Source organism: Rhodnius prolixus, unplaced genomic scaffold (genome assembly GCF_049639745.1).
Source record: "Rhodnius prolixus isolate KJV_2025 unplaced genomic scaffold, Rpr scaffold_4, whole genome shotgun sequence".
NCBI classification, from domain to species: Eukaryota; Metazoa; Arthropoda; class Insecta; order Hemiptera; family Reduviidae; genus Rhodnius; species Rhodnius prolixus.
The window spans coordinates 12,154,706-12,176,384 of NW_027411614.1; the positions used below are offsets into that span (position 1 = coordinate 12,154,706).

General features: G+C 33.8%; 1 protein-coding gene and 1 pseudogene across 7 annotated transcripts in view; one reads left to right on the forward strand and one right to left on the reverse strand.

The window, feature by feature from the left end:
- The window catches only part of caps (capricious), an 810,649-nt gene that overhangs the window by 782,218 nt on the left and 6,752 nt on the right, over window positions 1-21,679 (reverse strand). The gene's annotated exons all lie outside the window — the stretch shown is intronic.
- Window positions 12,271-13,603, forward strand: LOC141455539 (uncharacterized; annotated as a pseudogene).

Genomic DNA, 21,679 nt, shown 5'->3' on the forward strand with positions numbered 1-21,679 from the left:
CATAAGGGGCAGACCAAACCTCTTCATTTATTTATTTATTGAATTATATCATAACTATTTAAAAATTTTGATTAAATTATTGTATTATTGTATTGAAATATTTGACGTGCTTTTTATATTTTTATATGTTCAGGCAATAAGTAAATAAAATTAATAAAAATGTACGGCTTGTCTTAATTTCAGGATATGCTGCGTTATGCCTCCATAAAATTCTCCCTGTGGTTTTCTTATATTCTTCACTTAGCGCTCACGAAAGCTTGAATTTAGTTTGCTTTCTTCTAAATTGTTGGATAGAGTACGACAATAATTATCGCGCAAAAGTACATTTAATACCTACTCCATCAGTAGATCAGATGCAGTAATTGAAATGGTGGTTTGAGGAAGTCACTTTTATGAGAAATAGTTTAATATAATCTTTAATTATTATAGAATGATTCTTATTAAAATAACTAAAAATGGCTACATTACTTTTAAAAAAATGTTCCTGTACAAACAAAATATTATACTGAACATTGTTTGCACTATTTTTTAATTAGGGTAGCCCGTTTTAGTGTAAATATAACTAAAAATTGGTTAGTGACCATTATCGGAAATTAAGAGATCCTCCGGCTGTATCTCACCATCATCAGTTTGTTTCCTCAAAATAGAGAGATATTTCTCTTAAGTTATCTCTTTCTCCAGCGGTACTCTCTTGACACCTTGAGTTAGCCTGGCCCTATCTTCTACTAGATCCAGGAGAAGAGTGGTTGGGACAACAAACTGTAGAGATAATATACTTTGGGCTTACCAGCACTACACTACATATATATAGCCCCAGTATACCCCCAGTATCCCCCATCTTATTTACTTTCCCATTATACCCTCTTATTGTTTTCCACACCTTGAACACCATATATCTAACGCCCCTTATCTAAAACACAAACACACACACTATTATATATAATTTATAACACAAATAATATCAAGCACTTCTTTAATAGCATTAACAGCAAAACTCACTTGCAGTTGTGTTTAAACCATACTAAATTCTAAATCTTGATCTCATTGCTTGTTAATAATTCTTTTTTTGGTTATAATTTTACGACCTGCTTCTGCCATATAATGTTAACGCAAAAACCCCGATTTAGACGGGTATTCCCTTAGATTCCATCTTCTTAAAAGCCTCCCATTCAACTTAGACGATTTTACTATTCAAAATCAAATTGTAGGATAGTGTTGACTGTACGCGACATAAGAACGTAAAGAGAACTTCCACAGCATATACCCCAGGCTTCAAGAGTCCTAAAGAAATAAATAAAAATAAATAATTTTATTTTCTCTAAACCTTTATTTATCAGATAATCAATTTTTGCCTTTTTTAAAACTTTCCATCAACCAGAAAAAGCCACGTAAAGAGGGTTGAAATGTGCAAAGTTTGTCTATGATAATTTAAACAGTAATTTGTTAAAAATGATGAGAATTTTTTGTTTAATTTAATTTAAGGCGCATTAACATCTGAGGTTATTGGCGCCTGGAGCTTTTGTTTGTCTCGGCAATGCCGGCCTTCGGACAACCTTCTCTCAGACAACACTTCCATCATCGAACAGAGAGCTATCTATAATTAGCTCCTAGGGAAGAGAATATCTTAGGACTAGCAGCTGGTTTTGAAATGGTTTCATTGAAATATTACGCTAAGCTATGAACCAGGTGGTTTCGAAAGCACGTTTGATTTGATCGAAGATATTTATTACTCAAATTATAAAAGCTACCAATAAAATTTGGTAATCTTTGAAAATTGATATTTCTCTTTATTAAAGAATGAATGAAATGTGGAGCTAATCACTGGATTTACCTGAAATTTGTTGAATGTGCTTTGATATTCCAAGCAAAACTTTAGCAGCCTTAGGGATATTCTGGTGGATGTGTCAGACCTTGAAACTCAATCCTGCTAGATAGAATGGTGCATGTTTATGTTTACATGGTGTGCTAGGACTAGGAAATTGAAACTTATACAACTTATTGAGAAATATATGATGTTTATCTTCTGGTATTGATTCTTGGAGTTAGTTTCCTCCATCTTTAATAATAATGATAATGCAAATATTTTCTATTTTGTAATATTTATGTACCATATGAAATGTTTGTTGCATTTAAAGGACGCCGAAATCCACAAGAGAAGATGTGCCACCTCGCCAAAAATAACTTTTTAAAACAACTTAATTAATTTTTAAAGATGTTTGAAGAGAAAAATGATTAATAATTTTATAATATAATATGAAACACTCGGTATAGTTTTAAAAAATAAATTACGAGATAATAATAATTACAGGGAGAAAAAATAAGAATTGTTTAAAGATTTATTGTGATATCTTTGAAATTAGCCTGGCAATCTTTCCTCCATTAAATTCCATGGAAATGAATATATTTAATACATGTTCTTCTTTAAGATATTAATTTTTAATTAGCGCCAAAAATTTATTATGAAATCTTTATTTTTATTTAACATTTCTTACTAAAGCACTTTGAAGAAATTTTATCCAAATTTTTTCTTCTAGCAAACAGATTCAATAAATAATTTCTGCGTTTCCTTTAATTAGTTCAATGGTTGAACCACTATATTTTAGTAAAAATGGATTTTATACTCTTTGGTACGTTTAACATGCAAGGTTTCGGTAATTAAGTATCACATAATGCAAGGTTTGCTTAGAATAATGTAAAGTATAAACTTATTCAAGTATTCCAACAAATATATATTCACGCCATTTAAAATGACGACTAATTATTATCTGTTATAATAATTTCAGAGAACTGGAGACATATTAAGAGAATTTCCGGAAGCTAGGGAGTAACCTGAAGATGCGAATTCTTCCTTGGGTGAATTGCCTTAGTATTCACCAGCGTTTCCCAACCTTTTTTGGCTCGCGTACCTCTTGGTAGTACATCATGCTAAATTGTACCACTTCGTAAAAATGATTGTATTTCGTGAAATTTGTTTTTCCGAGTGCTATTTTACTATTTAGTTATTATCTTTATTTGCATAGAGATACCAATGTATCTGTTACAAAAAGGAGTTCAAGTTCATGTTCACTTTACAAACTTTGTAAAGTGTAAAATCCTAGTTTTAAAACTTTTTTTAATAGAGATGCATAGACATGCACTTTCCTGCCAATTGCCCCTTACTGCCAAAGAAGTAGTTTCGGCTTTAACCGAGTTACAGGTATCTATTATTCTCTGCTTTAGTTCATCTAGAGATGCAATCCCGGCTTGATTTTGATACACCTAGATTTAGAAATGCTTTTAGGTAAGCAGAAATAAGGAAAGAAAGAAAAAAGTTATGAATAATCACCTTGTTTTTCAGGTATCCCCAAAGGAAATAGTCCATAGGTGTCAAATCCGGTGAGAGAAGTATCACTGAATCGCCACCCGTGTCGATATAACACCATCAGGCATATAAAGAGATATCTCGGTAGGCAATTTGATGGGCGAGTTATAGCGACACGGGGGGCTATTCAGTGGCCACCTCATTTACCGGACTTGACACCTATGGACTATTTCCTTTGGGGATACCTGAAAAACAAGGTGATTATTCATAACTTTTTTCTTTCTTTCCTTATTTCTGCTTACCTAAAAGCATTTCTAAATTTAGGTGCATCAGAATCAAGCCGGGATTGCATCTGTAGATGAACTAAAGCAGAGAATAATAGATACCTGTATCTCGCTTCTGGAAGCACCGAAAAAAATTTACAAAGTAAATTTGGATTCCTAACAAAAAACTAAGGGAACACGTATTTTTTAGTTTTTTTTCTAGCTATCTTAGTTTCCGAGAAAAAGTCGTTATCCATATAGCTTGGGACACCCTGTATAAGAATATAATGTAGGGACCATAATATATATGTGGTCAAGTATATACTGGATAAATTTAGTCGGAGTCTATTTTAATTCAGTCACCATAATTAATAGCTTATGTTTGAATTATTTAAGCCGTTTAATTTTATATGAGCCCATTTTGTATGTATTAAAGGTTATTTAATAATGCAATTATATACCTACTCTCAGTAGCTAACAAAATAAAATAACTTCAAATATTAAAAAAATAAAAAGGCCAAAAAAATGTCCTGAATAAACGACAACATTAATAAATATTTAATATCTTTTTTTTACACACGCACATTTCTGTACATTCGCCAAAAATACTTTTTTCAACCTGAAATGTTTCAGAGTTTATATTTCCAAACTCATTTCAATTTAATAAAATCGCTTTACTCTCTAATCATTGTTATAAGAAACGTTTTGAGGCTCTGTATTGAGCAAATTTATAGGAAATTTAATGCTCTTTCGTTTGGAATAAGCATATTTGTTGTAGGATAAAGGATAGAAAAGTTACGGCCATTTTTATGGTGAAAAACGCGAATATTGACGGAAAAGTTAAAAATTCAAATATCTTGGACACTATTGAGAATCGGGCCAAAGTGAAGAGAATATTTTTTGTTGCATTTGAGCTGCTGAATCACCTCCCAAAGTTTCGACCATTCCTTCGCATACACCCTGTATTTGGGAGGAAATTACAACACTGGCCATTAAAAATGGCCCAACGAGAAATAATTCGAAGTAATAATTAGTTGTAAAGTAGTGAAGAGTGTGTAAAAGGGCGGAAGTTTATATATTTCAGTTCTATCATTGGCAAAGAACTCAATTCGTTTCCATTAAATTGTAATCTACCTTTGGTGGGTATCTCGGTGGTTTTGATTGTCCTATTAATGTTCAGCAATAAACCAAAGTCCCAAGAGATAACCCGACACTCCAGTGGAACCTCTCCTATACTCTGAAAGTGACTTCTCCATACTCTTTGTAACTTTACTTCGCCTCTCTCTCTCACACACTAACACCGCACTCAGTTATTGAGGGAGAAAGAGAGAGCATCATCTCCTAGCGGCTGAATATTTGCCAAGTGACATGATATCGCCCGGGAACACACACGATTTGCTCCACAATACATAGTCTCCGTTCTACCCTTTAATCAAATAAATCCAAAGCGTGTCCCATACCATTTCCCTTTTAACTCGGGTCTACAACTGAACTTTCCCCCTTCGCTTTCACTTTATCCCATTTCCCTACCACTCTGTTCATAATCCAACCATCTCCAATGGGATAAAGAGGAGAGAGATATATACATTCGGCAGGCTATCAACCTCCCTCACTCACACGGACTATCCGATTTCATTCGTGAACCAAGAAACTAAAATATCACTCCTGGCAGTTCTTGTTCTTCTCTTATCTCTCAGATATACAGTGTTATAAAAACAAGTCCTTGCCGATAAATATCCTATACTTTTCTAAACTACTACATTTGTTATACATTACTAACTCTTGTAAAACTACAACTTTACCATGCTTTATACGAATAATAATTTATAATACAGTTGTTTATAAACTTAATTATAATGAAATTATACCAACGTCCTTTTACAATTTTATAAGCAAACGTTCATTTGCATATGTAAACAAAATTCTACGTCTTTTTGCCCCTTACAAAGTGATACTGAATTTCTAAAAAGTACTAAGAAGTCAACATGGTCAAACTGTCAACGCAGACCACAAGAATAAATTTCCATTTCATTGAGTTTATCAAAAATCTTTCATATTTATTTTATTTGATAATGCTCCTTTAGCAATTAAATAACCCTCGGAATTTCTTTAATGCTTCAAGAGCATTTTATGGCGATAAATAAGTTTTAAACATTTCTATTTCAACGTTTTTTAGGAGCATTTATTTCTTCTGAGTTCCAGTAAAGTTGTCTTGTTTTGCTTTCCATAAAGGTGCAACTTCGGTGCAAAATGCTTTTTAAAAAACTGTATGCCAACATTTTTTGCAAGATGTGTTTTGTTATGTAAATAAGTAATGCCTATTTTTTCAGGAGCAACAATCAGGTGTTGTGGACGGAACTTAACTACAAAGTTCTCATATTAACCATGAAATAAAATACAAGGTCTAGACCGGGAATCGAACCCTCTAACCAATAATACATCTTAGCTTTGCGGGTCTAGCCTATAACCGCTCGGCTATCATGACGATCTGGATTATATGTGAAATTAGATTCACTTAGTTGGGTTAAACATGGTATGGGTCACACCAGTTGCCTGCTGTAGGCGCTCTTCTCCGTTTATTCTCTCTTTCTCCTAGCTGGTGATCTGTAAAAATGTACTGGAGTGGTACTGCTCGACTTAGAAAAAGCCTTTGACACCGTTTGGCATACTGGACTTCTCTTCCGCCTAATCGACTACCACTTTCCTGTGTACCTTATTAAACTCCTTCACTCTTACCTCTCCAAAAAAAAAGGTCGGTCCTCCACCTAAACTCTACCTCCTCATACCCCTATTCAATCGCAGCAGGCGTTCCCCAAGGTTCCATCCTAGGTCCTATCCTCTTCATCACTTACATAAATCCTTGTACGCTGTTGACATGGTCTTTTACACGCCATCTTGGAGTATGGACACTATTACCAACAGTCTTACTCTTGCTACCGACAGACTAACCAAATTCTGCACTAAGTGGAGAATTAAAATAAACCACGATAAGACTAACGCTATACTCTTCACCAAACGCAGACCCTCTTTTAATCGACAAATTAGGCACTGTAATTCTCTGATCCCGTGGTCTATGCACGTCAAGTACCTAGGCCTAACTGTGGACAACATTCGCTACGCACGTCAGGACAAAGTAAACGCTGGCAAACTGGACTATTATTTCCTCTACTCTCACGTGACTCCAAAATTATTGTGACCAACAAACTTCTCCTCTATAAAGTGGTCATTAGGCCGATGTTGCTCTACGCCTGGAGTCTGACTCGTAGTAGCAACATCAAGAAACTCCATGTCATTGCTGAATGTCCATCCTATGAACAGGCTCGACAGAGTAATAATATTCAAAACGACATTGCGGAGACCCTTGGGAATGATCCAGCTCAGATAAACAGGGTGATCGGGTTTTTGAAGCAAATCAGGCTGTTTGATGAAATATAGCTTGGAAGGAAGATCTACACCTTGTGTGTGGTCCGTGAAGGGATGAGGAGAGAAGTGGGATAGAGAGCATAATAACCGAAAGGTTCATTGCCCAAAAAAAAAAAAAAGAAAAAAAAAAGAAACTCCAGACAAATTTCTCAGACTTGCGACAGACTCTCCTAGACGCACTAAAATTGGTTCACTCCACGAGTCTGCATCCATTAACACCCATACACTCCTATATCCAAAATCGTCTGCTGAAACTCCTTTCCATCCTAGAATGCTATCCTAATCCACTCTGCCGCGACATAGCCTCCTACATATCCTTCTATACCCTACAGACACAAAAGACTAAAACACATCCTTCTCTAACTTTCTACACTAGCTGCAGATTTTTCCTTCCTTTTTCCCTGCATCTTATCCTTCACATCTTAAGCTTACCGCATACCATTGTTATGAAGGTTATAATGTATTGAACATTGGCACTTCATGTCAGTATTTATTGCACATATTTATAGATTATCTATCTATCGATCTGTAAAAATGTATGTCTTCAGTGAAGACAATACTGCACATTACTAGACAATAAGCTACGAGAAGAGCTCAAAGGTAGAAAGAGAAATTCTAAGCGCCAACTCTGGATTCGAACCCGGTATCTTCCTGAGGGAATCTAGTACGCTAACCACCGAGCTAATTCCTTTCCTCAATATTTATTGCACTTGCAAGACTATAATTTCTATTTAACACATTTTCTCCAAGAAAATTCTTGTAGAAGAGGTAGGCGTTTCTCCGAAGTGCTGTTTCAGTAGACTACTCTGAACTACCTAAACTCTTATAAATGATTAAAAGGATTCTTCAACTTTTGAGTTTAAAGGAAATCTATCAGCCGGAAGTATTTTATTGTTTTTGATATTTACAATAAATGAGAAAATTATTCCTTATAAAGCGAAGTTATAAAAATTTGAATTAATTGCAATAACGAAACAATTGTTCTGTTACAAACCATCTGTTTTATGTTATTTTTTTTAGATGGCTCGTTGCTGAGGCTCATATTTACTAGACGTGTGGTCTAATAAGATGGTAATCTGCAATTATTGTAAAGGGTAACCGAGAAAGGTTTTTCGAATTAATATTAACTGTAGACGGTCAGTTTTATTGGGCTATAAATTGAACTCGCATTGGCAGTAAAATGAGTCACTTTATTGTTAAAGGTTTCAAAGGAAGAATACTTTTATAGTCTATTGTAATTACAGTAGGTATTTCAAGTCGCCCTAGAATCTACAGTACAGGATGGGTGCAAAGCAATGCGCACAGGGTGTCAGAGAATATTAGTTAATAATTCTGCTTGTGCAGGGTGTCCCAGGCTAGAATGGACCTTTTCATAAGTGGGATATCGCGGCTGGTGGTAGTGATGTTCAAGTCTGGTGCCACGATTGGAGTGCCATTGTTATATTCTAGCCGGAGCCACGGAACGAGAGTTTCCAATAGGACTGAGTGGAACAGTTTAGGAAGCAGTCTCCGTGGTTGTATAAGGTTGGAAGAGGTCAGTGGATATGGCTGGCTGGCGACGATGAAGTGGAGGAGGGTTAGTAGGGACAAAATTAGACGCTAATAATAGAAGGGTCATTTCAGAAGTGCTCTTACCCAAGTCGTTCTCTCTGGCCGAACAGTTAATGAAAAGGTGTAACTCATTGAAAGAGCGTTCTGTTATACTCAAACTGTTAATATCTGGCCGTCGTTTGTGGTCTACATTTCAGTCTTCTATACACAGTTTATACGGTTATTTGAACTGTTCTACTCTGTTACAAACTTTATATTTTTCAGTTCATACTGAAAATGAAAAATATTTTATTCAGAAATTATTAAGTTAATTAAATTGTTTCGTATAATTATAGTTTTTAGAAGTTTTTAATAAAATGGACAAAGTTCGCCTAATCAAGAGATTATCTAATTAATCATTGTAAAAATTCAACCGCAACGTAAATACTGCGCCTTATAAGAAATATTTGGACAAATATTTGGAACCACTTTTGGCGGAATGGCTCTCAATCCACGGCCCTTTCAATACTAGTTTTCCACAAATTCCTATGGCCTATCTCACACATACATTGATGTAAACCTATCCTTTCTTCCACGACCTCACACACATACCGAAGTCTTAGCATTTCCGCCAGAAGGCCCTTATTCCAACAACAACTGTCTGTCATTATTTCCTCCCACCTGATGGAACTGAGTCATCTGAAGTGGTCTCACAATTTTGCGGCTGTAATCAAATCTTCCTCGTTATAAAACACTTATCTTCTGGCCTTTATCTTATTTTCTCTTTTAGTTTTTGTCAAACATTTTAAAAAATACAGTTTAGTAAAGAAATAGTAAAATGGAAGATCTCAAAAATGTGAAATTAATGTAATTTCTTTCATGTAATGATATATTTTTTTTAGAGGATTGAGATCTCAAATCGAATGTTTTTTTTTTTCATTCCGAAAATTGGTTTTATAAATTGATCTTTAAGATCTCTTTCTACTTTGCCTTTTGAATATAAAAGGCCCATTGTTGAATCTACTGTCTAATTACAGTGCATAAGCGTCGCCAGCTCCAATGCTAAGGGTTACTAAAGATTTTTAGAGGTTAAAGGGAAGAGAATAATGTAAAAGAGGAGTATATACTTTACTCGTACTGCACGACGAACAGTAAAGCCTTCAGCTGAGCGTTTTTCGTCACCGCAAAGAAAAGATCCTGACGAAAATTTGATTCCCCACTAGTATCCTTATATCTAAATACTTATGTTAGCATAAACCGTAGGATATTGTAGACTTTTCCCTTAATTTAAGGAGGTTATATGTTTGTAAGTAATTCACAGATATTATTCGTAGTTATTGTCAATTCCAGCATTTTTTAGGTCAGTCCCCTCACTTTTTACCTCTAAAATGTATCGCAATGACTGGTTTTTAGTTTTCACACTAGTTATAAATTATTCTTTTCGTAAACTCCTGCTCAGTGCATTGCCGTCATTAAAAGAGTTAACCCCTTCCAGACGATTCAGTCCTTCACTGAACAATGAACGGTAGAGGGATACTAGAAGAAGAAAGAAATTTAGTAAGTATCGTTATCTGGACTTGAAATTGGATTCTCCAATTCCACATTGCATGAAGCTCAGGTAATACCTTCCGTTTGTGCGTTTTATTTGTAATTATGGCGCCTCAAAATCTGCCTTATGGTCCTCTCTTTGCAGACTGTAGCATCCATCCCCGGACTGGGGATGTATTATGTTTAGGAAGAAATCTTTTTTGCGGCTGAACACGAACCCGGTGTCTGGACTTCGCGTTGTGAGTTCAGTACACGAAGACTGAGCTTTTAACCTTTCTTTTTCGTTGGTTTATTATAAATTAAAAATTAATATAATTTAATAATTGACTACAGCTCCATCCAAAAGAGTTTAATGAATTTAACAACAGAATACACTAGCACTGCTGTGTGCTCGTGGACACGTTTTCTTGCAAAACAAACGTAATTTCTCATACGAAGATAAAAGGAATCCGAAATGATAAACCGTTTGAAAGCCCATTAGACAAGGAAACTTTTATAAAAAGTGCCAGCACCTAGGTTGGATAATGATCACATAAGGGCCTAATGAGTTTTCTTAAAAATTTCGATTACTTTTCTTTTTCCAGTATCAGGAGGAAGATTGAGGCTGTTTAGAGAATAACTTATGCTTCAATATGGTATCAATTTTTAGAAAATTTGTCTGTCTTTCTAACCGTGTCATCTGAATCGAATTCGGACTAAAACTTTCTGAATAATAACATTTTTATTGGAAAAAAGTAATGATTTTCGAAAAAAAAATTAAAGTGACGTCACTCAAGAACAGAGGAAAATATGAAGTTGGCCAATACGTCATTGAACTCCACTTTAGATGTACTACACACAGTAGGCCTATGGACAATACTTACTGGTTCACCCTGTATATATATTTTTTAATCTTTTTAAACTATGATTTATCAAAATATGTTTCCATGCAATTTAATTAAATTAAATGTCCGTAGTAATAATATATTAGTCGTTATTCAAGAGAATTAATGCAGCTGACACATCGGAAATGTCACTTAGAACAACCAATTTCCCTTTTCCGTTAAAGCTCACCGCTAATGCTTGTACTTGAATAGTAATGCTTACAAATGATTGATGCTTACAGAACTTACCTATATTATTCAATTAACATAAAATGCCCCATTCTCTGCAGAGCTTACTTTAATTAAATCACATTGATGCTATTTTAACCCTTAACTGGTATCCTCAAAATCTCAACATCTCAACTGGTATCGTCGGATATTTAGCAAACCGAAAATGATGAATATTTTGTTAAAATTTGTTTTCATTCAAATTTTCTTCCATTTTCTTCAAATTATTATATTTTTACTTAACGTGTAAAAGTATAATTGCTAAAAATATGGTTAAGTCTGCAGTGCTGGATCTCTGATTTTATCCGTCATAACATGGCTGTTATGTTTACTGTACCCCTGACGGAATTAAGACATAAATCCATCATTAGAAATAGTTTGATTAATCAGTTGATGTAGATTTTTCGACTTTATTTCTGTTTCCGTCTATCTCTATATTTTCTGAACATCCTAGACTTGTTTCACTATTCTATTCATCAAAACGCATGTTGTGAAACTTTTAATAATATAATAACATAATTTTACTAATTAAATTCTATCACATCGCCTTTTATTACCGTCGATGTTAACTTCTCACAGAAATAATGGCAGCATTAAAAAAAAGAAAACATCTTCTAAATTCCAGTGTAATAAATATTAAACATTTGTAGGTTATGTAGCAATTATTTATTTCAATCAATACTGAAAAACAATAACTCCTACTTTGTTGATTAAAAATTTGTAAATGTTAGTACAGTACTGAGAAATCCAATTATTGCATGTAAATTAGGGTTGCTGCTATAAAAGCATATACCTACATTTCTCTTTATGCCAATTAGTGATAATTAATTTTGGGTAATAGATTTATAATGGATTCTAGTTTGTTTTATAACAAATTTTTTGTCGAATGATATTAAAAAGCTTTTTTAATTTACGCAATTATTACTAAATGAAAAAACATTTTTGGGAAACCATATTAGTTCCATTTGAATTTGTTAAGCTACGTTAAATTGAAATAATAATTTTTACTACATTAATTTTTTTTTTTCAAAATGCAGATTAGAAAATTTACTAAAAATGAAAAGTTTCTTTATGCTTGTAAAAGTACCATCAGAGGGGGCTGACGCGACACAACCTGAATGTGAGGTTACAGCCTAGGAAGGTTCAGCGTCATTTGAGTGTTTACGTTAGATTGAGTGTTTACATAGTTTACATAGTGTTTAAAGACGGTTACTTATAAACTTAGTAATTTAATTATTCTTTTCAGGTACTTTATTTGTTTTAATTATTTATTTATGTACGATTAATGTTTTGTATTAATGTTTATTTATAAAAATATAATTCTTTTCAGAATAATAAAATCTGTTTTAAAAACCGTCTTACAAATTAAATTACTAGTGGAAATATTTTGACGAAGAAGACAATGGACAAAGTAGAAGGTAAACTTTTTGTGCACATTGTGAAAGAAGGAGAGGATGATTTCAAGTTAGCAGGAATTTCAGAAGACAAGGTTTTATGGTTCAGACTTCCAAGTGAGTTCCAGAATTTAAAAATTCATAAGGTACTATGCGCAAAATCAACAATAATGTGTGCAATAACAGCGATAAAACCAATTAATGGTTATCGTAAAGTGGGTGTTAGAATTGATGAATTACTAAAAAAAGAGTATTTCCATGAAGATGGTAACCTCTGTTTTAAAAAATCTCCCACTAGAAGAATACAATCCAACCACAGAAATATCTGCAAGTACAAGTAGGAGCGAACAAGAATTTTTTTTATTGGATAAAATAAAAGAATTAGAAGCTAAACTAACTTTGAATGATGAAATTAAGTTGCATGAGGTCGAGAAAAAATTTATTTTGGGAAAATTTGAGAAAAAACAAAATGCAACGGAATGGTTGGCTAAATTTGAAGCGGAGTGCTCCAGACATAAAGTAAGTCAGGACATTAAGATCATTGAAGTACTCCGGTTTTTTTTTAGAAGGTTCTGCAAAGGATTGGTATGAAGCGAATTTTAGGAAAATTGGTTTGACCAATTGGTAAGAATGGAAGAAATCATTTAGAACGTATTTGTAGACAAAGGTTGGTCGATGGTTAGAAGGGCTTATAACTACAAGTATTTAGGAGGATCATTAGTGGACTACGCATTGGTAAAAGAAAAATTATGTCTAGTATGCGAAAGTAGTGCCACTATTCAATCAAGAATCAATACGATTGTTGTAGGACTACCTTTAGAAATACAAGACGATTTGGATAGAGAAGAAGTAATAGAAATGGACAAACTTTATACTGCACTCAGAAAATTGGATGATTCATATAGTACAAAAAGGAAAGACATTCTGATGACAACTAGGAAAAAAGTAAATAAACAGGCTGAGAATTGTGATGAAAGAAAACAAAATAAATCTAATCAAGTAGACAAGAAACCCTGTTACATATGTGAAGCGTTAGGCTGGAAAAATCGCTAGATGTAAAAGTACCATCAGAGGGGGCTGACGCGACACACCTGAATGTGAGGTTACAGCCTAGGAAGGTTCAGCTTCATTTGAGTGTTTACGTTAGATTGAGTGTTTACATAGTGTTTAAAGTCGGTTACTTATAAACTTAGTAATTTAATTATTCTTTTCAGGTATTTTATTTGTTTTAATTATTTATTTATGTACGATTAATGTTTTGTATTAATGTTTATTTATAAAAATATAATTCTTTTCAGAATAATAAAATCTGTTTTAAAAACCGTCTTACATGCTAATTCTAAATTCAAATTAAATGAGATTATTAGTTTTGCATCCACATTTAGTTTTCTAACTGAAAAATAGTTTTGCAATTCTAATTTAGCACCCACTCGGTGCATCCGAAGAAACTTAAATGAATTTTCTTTCTTCATCGCCATCTTTATATTAAAGGTAAGATACTGGCCGTCTCCCAATCGAACTGTAATAAAACCACTGATCAACTGATAATGATATTAAAATAATTTAATTTTATTCAAATTTCTGTACCGAAAGAGCTTTCATGAGCACACCTCAAGTATACGACTACGACCGGTCTCTGGCTCCCAGAGTTTTTTTTTTTTCAATACATTGCGTCCTCCGGACAGTGTTCTTTCGTTTCAGAAAACACCGTCCACTAAAGTATCTAAGAAAAAATCTGAAAGCCAGCTACTGGATTCGAGTCCAGTAACTCCGTCTTAAAAGCAAGAGATGTCTCTTTAAAGAAAACTTCACAACCTTGCCCAAACTATCGAATGCATTGCTTCTTTTTCTGCTGAATCGCCTAATTCCTGTTAATAGCCATCTTTTTGAAGTACAGTTCTAAAACTCAATTAAGACATAAATCCATCATTAGAAATAGTTTGATTAATCAGTTGGTGAAGATTTTTCGACTTTATTTCTGTTTCCGTCTATCTCTACATTTTCTGATCATCCTAGACTTGTTTCAATATTCTATTCATCAAAACCATTCATTCAACAAAATATTGTTTGAATAGTACATCATTATCTATGTGGCTAACTAGCCTATTTCTCTTTAAGCGTCACCAAAGGAGCTCTAAATTAGCATTGTGCTACCTAACAGCTCGTTTAGATCTAACTTCAACCTCTTCAATAAGTTCTTTGAGTTCAATTCAATGACACAATTTGTGTAAGAATAGAAAACTCCCAACTTCTGCACTGAAACATTCAATTTCTGTTAAAACACCAACATAACATTCAACTATCCAACATTATCGTTGTGGAAATAATCCAATCTGTGAATTCCAATTCTCTATTAACTCTCGAAAGTCATGGCCTTGTGAGACCACTTTTCGCCGATAGATTGGACACAAAAGCAATCAATAATAAAAATCTATTTAGGAGAAGGAGTTCGTGATTTAGATCTAATATGGCTAAAAGCAAAATTTAAAATCTTAAACTAATGAAATTGCAATTTATTTCTTAAACAGCGCAGGTGAAATGGTAATACTGTTTTCTTCTCTTTGATAAATAATTTCATTTGTTTAACCTTGGGAAAAGTACGGTAAGCCTGAGCTTTAAAGTTTAGTTAGGGAAGGTTTTAGGGAAAGGAAGGTTTGCAAGGAGGGAAGATGAGTGTGACAAAAGGAGAAGACAAAGCTAGGTACCCCCTAAGGCCGGCCCCTTGTCACAACCTACGCCATTCTTACCGGATGAAACTCCTGCTCACTATTTACATTTACGTCCTCAAGTGAAGTCCCTATTTGTTATTTGTACAGAGTGTAAGTCAGGCTCACTTTTCTTTTCTTTTTTATTCTACTTGCTTTATCTTTCATCCCCACTCTGTGAATCTCATTCTACACAATTCTCCTTTCTTCTTAGTAAGCTGTTCAATGTTTATAACAAATTTCCTATATCATTAACCTGTTAAGTGTTTTGACGTGTATACATCGTAATCTCTATTACGATTAGTATACACGTGAAAAATATAAAATTGCCATTAACTATAAAAACTCGAAATTTTAATAAAATACAATAAGAATATTATTTGGTGGGATGTTTCCTTTATCTTACCAATAGAACTGCCAAGTATTTTATACGGTAAGGGTTGGTGGGAGTCAGTCAAATGATAAGTGGTTGGTACATGTTTGGTCTCCGCATTAGAGATTGGGGAATTACGCACACAAATAGAAACTCTCAACCCTTGTGCAATGCCGTTTTTACCTTAGATAGAGGTTCAGACCTCAGTACGAGCATGATTTCATTTTGCACAGAATTTAAAGCTTTTTTCTACCTTATAAAAGGTCTTGCATCCCTAGTTAACTAGAGCAATGCATACGTGAAGAGGTGCAAGATTTTGAAATGTACAGAATGCTCTATAATCTCCAAGCCCCAGAGATTGCAGAAAAAGTGCTTGCAGTGACTATATTACAACGTTGTAAACTTTTTGGTTGTTTGAGTAGATGAGTAGAAATTTCAATATTTGGGAAGCTACAGAGAAGAGATCTCTAACTAGAGAATTAATTGAAAGTTTCTTTTAATCTAGTAAAAATTTGCAGGAAGACAATTTACTTACTAAAGTAAGCGTTTAAGAAGAGGTGAGTTATTGTTCGAACTGTTAAACCTTGTTTTAGTCAAACAGAAATTTCGACAAAGATAATAAGATACCACTTGTGAGCGCTATATCAAGTTAGCGAGTCGCTTGTTGGTTTTTCTATGAATTGTTTTGAAAATAGTATATGTTATATTCCTCTACGCTTTGAAATTTATAATTTAACCTAGTTTCTAAAATACTGGTTAAATTTATTAGACTAACACTTGTGGTTTTTAACATTGATGTCGTCTATTTGGAATCTTTTCTCTAGAAATGTTCTGAAAATTGTGATGCAACTCCAGATCATGTGAACACCTTTGAAAAATATAAAAAAAACTTGACAATATAGCCTACCTTGGTTTACCTACAAATGATGGGTAATCGTACAACTGAAAAATGCAATTAACTGCAGCCCTACCTTTCCTAAAGCTAAATAGTAGAGAGATTAGTGATGATTACATTTGAAAGGATCAATTAAAGGGAGAGTTGAGAAGCGAAAGAAATAAAACAACTGCTGAAGGATAGATGTCTTCAAAAGAACTAAATAATATATGTTTTCTCTTGAGGGAATTCAAGGAGCTTTCAACAAAACAAACACAATTTTACACGCAATGTCTCGCCGAATTTCTTTTAAAATTAGATCTCGAAGTGGTAAACTGTGGCATTTTAAGTGAGGAAGTGGTGGTGGAAAGGAAGGAAGTAAGTCAAGGGCTACTTATTGGACCATGAATTGAAAGCGTGACATTACCGGCCTGACATTAATGTTGTATTGGATGACCGTAGCAGCTCCTACTTCGAGCCGCATCACTAGTGCCTCCCCCCTGCTGGCCCCTGACGATGCTAGCTAACTCTTGACTTTTAAGACGTGATAAAATAATATCGATCAACCGGCAGACTTTCACGCCATTCCCTGCTTGAACCAGACCTCATTCAACCCCTATCCTCTCTGTCATCACTAAACTCCTACTTCCCATCTTGTAATTCTCTTCTCTCCTCATTTAGGATTTCCTTGTTTTTTCTTTTGTCTTTTTTTTTAATTCACTTTTTTTTCCACCACAATCTGTGGCCATTTTAAGAGCTGAAGCATTCTGATGAGTAAAAGAAATAAGAACGACAACTGAAAATGACTGAGTATTTTGTTATTTTTATGCATGAAGTCTTTCGTAGATTCACAGTAAAAATAAAATAAAAATAACGTCCACATGCCAAACTTTGACTTGAAACACAAACTAATCATCATGGATTAACCAAACAAATATCCTAATCCCAAAAGAATACTTCCTTCCTCTTCGGCGCTACAGTCCTAAAAGGACCAGGGCCTCCTCAACCAAGGTCCTCCACTGAGCTCTATCAAGAGCCTTCAGTCTCCACCTTCGCACAAATCCCCCCTCGACCAGTCATCCAGCCATCTCATTCTTGGCGTACCTCTTATTCTGAAGCCTCCGGGCCTTCCATATAAAAGGCGTTTAGGGATGTGGTTATCCACCATCCTCTCCACATGTCCTAACCAACTTAATCTTCCTATTTTAATGTATGCAACGTTGTCTGCTTCTCCATAGAGGGTAAGCAGTTCTAAGTTGGTGCGGATTCTCCATCTTCCTCCCTCGTTCACAGGACCATATATGAATTTTCCTCAATATCAATACTTTCCTTTCCCACACTCTCAAGGCTGTCTGGCTGTCTTGGGTCAGAACCCAGCACTCACTTCCATAAAGTACTACCGGTCTTATCAGGGTCTTATATATGAGAAGCTTCGCTTTTCTAGAAAGCCCAAAAGAATAAAAACAATATAATCCAATCTCTTACTAAACATCCTTGAAGCACCATACTACAAACCAAACCTGACCATTCATTCTGACCTTCAAATCAATTTTTTCTATCTATCTAACGAAATCTCGCTCCTACAGGACCTATTAGCTTCCCAATCTAATCCTTCCCATACATTGCAGACGATCCTCTTGGTCGCATGAAACCGAAATAGTGTCAAAGGATCACTTGTAAGTAATCACAAAATCACTGTCGAAGAATATCACTACTGCCTGTCTTCTCTAATACCTTAATCAATCAAAGGTACCTCTAAATAGTTCTTAGATGTTTAGATGATTTCTTAGTATTGTATTTATTTTGACTATTTATATTTTGACTATTAAAGTATCTATGACTATGAAAGACTAATATTTTTAGCAAAACCTCTTTTTTTCTTCACTACACCAAACACCAATCTTTAAAAGTGTCAACTGTTTAATATTTATAATTGAAGTTTATATTCAGCAATATGATGAGAATATTGTCATTTCAGTTCGTATATTCAATATTCTGTTTCACTGAATACTGGTCCAATAACCCGCTGGAAATAATATCCGCCCTGGAATTCATAAACATATACATGATATTGTAATAACACTCGAGGACAATATTTTAAAATGCCTTTTATTTCCTATGGTCAAGTTGAAATTGTTTTCTGTTTTGTTCATTTTAGGTGGAGTTTCAGCCGGGAAACTCTCGTTTTCCACAACAGAATGATCACCAACCTGCACCTGAAATGAGATGCAGCTTGAAAGAGAGTGAATAAAAACCAACTATATTTTTATGTATAGTTCGCATGCCCAAAAGTCTTCATCCTTGACGAGGTTGCCGGCCGCAGTCTTACAATCGTCAAATGGCAAGAAATTTTTTAACATTTCCAACGCAGATTTGAATTTAAGAATCTTTGTTTAGTGCTTCTTGGTTGCTTATTTATTTTACATTTAAAACTAAAGTATTTAATGTAAATGTTCATATTTGTAGATGTTGTTTTCATAATGAAATACAAACTTAAGGCAAAATTAGACTTAAAATTTAAAAAAATAATCAGTAAAGTGTTTTACAAGTTTTCAATTAAAACTAATTGATTTAGGTTTTACAATTCAGCGAAATAGAATACAGGCGGATTGAATATAAAATACTTATTTAGATCAATTGAATATTTATAACATGTAAATAGATACAGACTTGAAATAGACAGCGCTTTCTGGAGGACATTTTGGAAGTATGGGTTTGATATGGGTTTTATGGATGGGATAATGATCATTCCGAATGAAGAACTTCAGTTAGGTTAATATATAGGTCCATTCTAGTTTGATCTGCTAATAAAAACAGAGATAATTGCAATTATATAGCAAAAACTGCTATTTAGCCACAATATTATGCTCAAATTGCTGCGAAAGATTGCTACTTAGAGCAGATACAATAGAATTGATAGTATTTTTAAGTAAAGTAAGAAATTCTTTGTACTTAAATTAGTGCAACTATTAGTATGTAATAACATAAAAGAATCAAAAAGCTATTCAAATAAATGCGTGCCATTTTTTTTATAACGATGACATAGATTATCTTCAATAGTTCTAGTCCAATGCAGTTTTAGATTTTACATTAGACTGCAGTAATTTCGGCAGATGAAAAAAGCAGTAGGCAAGGCATTTGCAAAGGAGTGATATTTGTTGGCAGGCTTGGTGCTATTCCCACCGCCTTTAGTTTCTATTTTTCAAAATAGTTTTCTACTCACATTTTAAACGTGCCTCACTAAATTTATTGCAATGAAAGGCCCGATATTAGACGATGGCAGAAGAAAAATAAGACCATAACTACCTCCCATTGTTGTACATAAACTACTTAGTAATAATGAAACCAGTCCCAACGTAAGGTCTACCTAGCTCCTTAAAACACCCAGTTCTCATCAGAGAGAAAACCATGAAAAATTGAAGCAAAATTTGCTAAGATAACATCATTATTCGAATACTTTTCATTCAATTTATTTTGTATATTATAAATGATAAGGAATGACTAGATAGATAATACAAGACTATAGAATATTTGAATAGATGATCCATTCCTGTGGAAGTGCAGCTAATAGAAGTACTTCTTGCCTTATTAACTGAAAAGCCTTGCCTTATAGCCTAGTACTTTGAATTATTAATTACGTCTTGTAGCGTCTATCCTTTACTTTTAACCACAGCCTACCTATCCATCATTAAATTATTTTATATCAGTGCAGTTCATTTATTATACTTTGTTATAAATTTCCAAACATTGATAATCAATTTTAAAGAACCAATTTAATTAAATTTTCTGTTCTATTTTCTGTTTAAGTATGATAATAATTAAATTTACCAATACGAAAGCCAAGAAATACCAAGAACAATAAAGAAAACTAATTTACAATTAAAAGAAAAGAAGTGGATCTAGGCTATATTTAAACATTTTCCTCAGTTATTCTCTAAGAGTTTTCTTAAAGAGCGTTTAGTTTTTCACAACTTTTTACCCATACTTCTATGATCTAATATGCTTGTTTTTTATATTGAGCTGACTTAAGGATAGAAGAAATTCTGATCCATATTTAGATCTAGAATATTAAATGAAAGCAATTACCAAGTCAAAAATAAAATAAGCTCAGTACCTACTTTGCAACTTCTACCAAAACATTGTTGTCATAGATTAATTATTAGGTCATTTTGTTTGCTTTCTATGCCCAAAATCTATGTCCAGGACCCTTATAACACTGACTGAGAAGGATACTGAATTAAAAGTTTTTGGTCCACCATGCCTACGTATTTTGTGTGGAACAATATGTGGCACATCAATTCGAGTAGTAACTAGTTCGTGAAATAAATGTGGTTTAAGAGCGCGCAGAAGTTGACATTCTTGGAAGCAAAAATTGATTTTCAGTCACAATTGAAGCATATTGTCACTGTATTATATAAACATACTGCCGTGATTTTTTTCGTGAGCTATAAGGAGAAGTTTACTATTTGAGTGTTCTCAGTTTTTAGTGACTTCATCCAAATGAACTCATTAAAATCCTTGGATAGTTCGAGTTGGAGACTTGACGTCTCTAAGAAATTTCTATTTAGACCCTTTTCCAGTGAGAAAATCAGATAGATTTTTTGAAGTTCTAATTAAGCTTAATTTACATAAATGTATTAATTTTAGAATATACAGGGTGAACCAGTAAGTATTGTCCATAGGCCTACTGTGTGAAGTACATCTAAAGTGGAGTTCAATGACGTATTGACCAACTTCATATTTTCCACTGTTCTTGAGTGACGTCACTTTAAATTTTTTTTTCTAAAATCATTACTTTTTTCCAATAAAAATGTTATTACTCAGAAAGTTTTAGTCCGAATTCGATTCTGATGACACGGTTAGAAAGACAGATAAATTTTCTAAAAATTGATACCATTTTGAAGTATAAGTTGTTTTCCGAACAGTTTCAATCTTCCTCCGAATGCTGGAAAAATAAAAGTAATCGACATTTTTAAGAAAACTCATTAGGCCCTTACGTGATCATTATCAGACCTAGGTGCTGGCACTTTTTATAAAAGTTTCCTTGTTTAATGGGCTTTCAAACGGTATATCATTTTCCAGGTTCCTTTTATCTTCGTATGAGAAATTACGTTTGTTTTACAAGAAAACGTGTACAGAAGCACTCAACAGTGTTAGTTATCAAGTTGTTTAATTCA